Below are 1,429 nucleotides of genomic sequence, written 5' to 3'. Positions count from 1 at the left end.
GGAATATTACAGACAAAGAGAGTGAGGAAAGTACCGAGGACGTTGACACTGAAGTGAAAGGCCTCAAAAGAAGAAGATTGCCCAAGGTAAGACCCAACCTTGATAAAGCAAGGAAATGAGTGATACAAGAGAACACTCTAGTAAATGATAATGGATTTGAAGTGTTGAAAGACTCTCAGAGCGCGGACTGAGGAAAAGGGTTTTATGCATGTTTTATTATATTTTATGGTTTTAAGTGGTTTTAACTTGAAGAACTGTGTAAAAATGAGGATATAATTTTATTGCAAGAAACAAACTGGAGAAGGGATGTAATGGATGTTTTTAAGAGTTGGGATGGAGAAATATTTTTTAATAATGGAGAAGGAAAAATGGGAAGAGGGGTTGCTATATTAATAAGAAAAAACAAGGGAATAGAAGGGGAACTTATCTACGATGATAAAAAAGGGAAATGTATAGGGGTGAGAATTAAATATGGAAATGAGGAATTTAATTTAATCAACCTTCATGCGCCGAATGAAGAAAAAGAAAAGTCTTTGTTTTTTAATGATTTAAGAGAATTGATAGAAGGATGGGGGAAAATAATAATGGCAGGTGATTTTAATACGGTTTTTAGTAGGAGAGATATGGCGGACGGAATGGTTTTTAAGTCAGACAAAGGGAGAAAAGAATTAAGGGGTTTGATGGAGGGGAAAAATATAATAGATGTATGTGTAACGGTATCAGGTGATTGACAGCAGTGTCATCCTATCAGCAAGTAGTACCTTGCATTTAAGTCTGATTGGCTGTTACCTGGGATGCGTCACGTCCGATTTCCCGTTTGTTTTGCTAGCGTCGACGGTGGTTGTAGGTAAGCGAGCTGTGTTTAATGGGTGATTCTTTTTGGAGTTTTCCTATGTATAACTTTTTTAAATCATTGTTATCAACTAGTGCAGCTTTGGTGCGGTGCCCTCCGTGCTGCTTAGTGGGTCTGATGACTGTTCACCTCACAGGTAACGTTTATTGTTAAGAGCTCGTAATATGGTGCTGAAATGGCTGTGTGGGTTTAACATTCTTTCGGATATCAAATAGGCGTGATTCCCTGTATTCCCTTGTGTAACCGGTGGGCATGACTGACCAATCCGTGTTTAAGCGTGCTTTCTAGCGTGATCTCCTGATGGTAAGTGTTTATACTTTACTATGACTGGGAGTGGGGATAGTATTACGATTGGTAACATCTCCATTTGGTTTTAGGATTCTCCTTCTCGTTCTAGCATTGATTGTTGCTACTGTCTTCCCACTATTAAAGTGCTTTCTTTTGATTATCTGACCCGGCGCTGGCCAGCGATCATCACTAAAGGGGCGAGGGGACTGCTTTCGTTTGAAGTTTCTTGCTCGTGGCGTTATATTTGACCCTGGATTGGCTGGGGGACTATTTGGTTTCCTTCCACTT

At 39.7% G+C, this 1,429-nt stretch overlaps 1 long non-coding RNA gene across 1 annotated transcript; it reads left to right on the top strand.

Moving 5' to 3' along the window:
* The first annotated feature begins 803 nt into the window (after positions 1-803).
* Positions 804-1,221, top strand: LOC109088710. The gene is made up of 3 exons (XR_006159206.1): positions 804-847; positions 928-989; positions 1,069-1,221. It is a non-coding gene; the product is annotated as an uncharacterized LOC109088710 (long non-coding RNA).
* Positions 1,222-1,429: the final 208 nt, after the last annotated feature.

Source organism: Cyprinus carpio, unplaced genomic scaffold (assembly GCF_018340385.1).
Source record: "Cyprinus carpio isolate SPL01 unplaced genomic scaffold, ASM1834038v1 S000005985, whole genome shotgun sequence".
In the NCBI taxonomy this organism is placed as follows: Eukaryota; Metazoa; Chordata; class Actinopteri; order Cypriniformes; family Cyprinidae; genus Cyprinus; species Cyprinus carpio.
The sequence above is the reverse complement of the archived record's forward strand: the minus strand, read 5'-3'. Positions and strand labels throughout refer to the sequence as shown.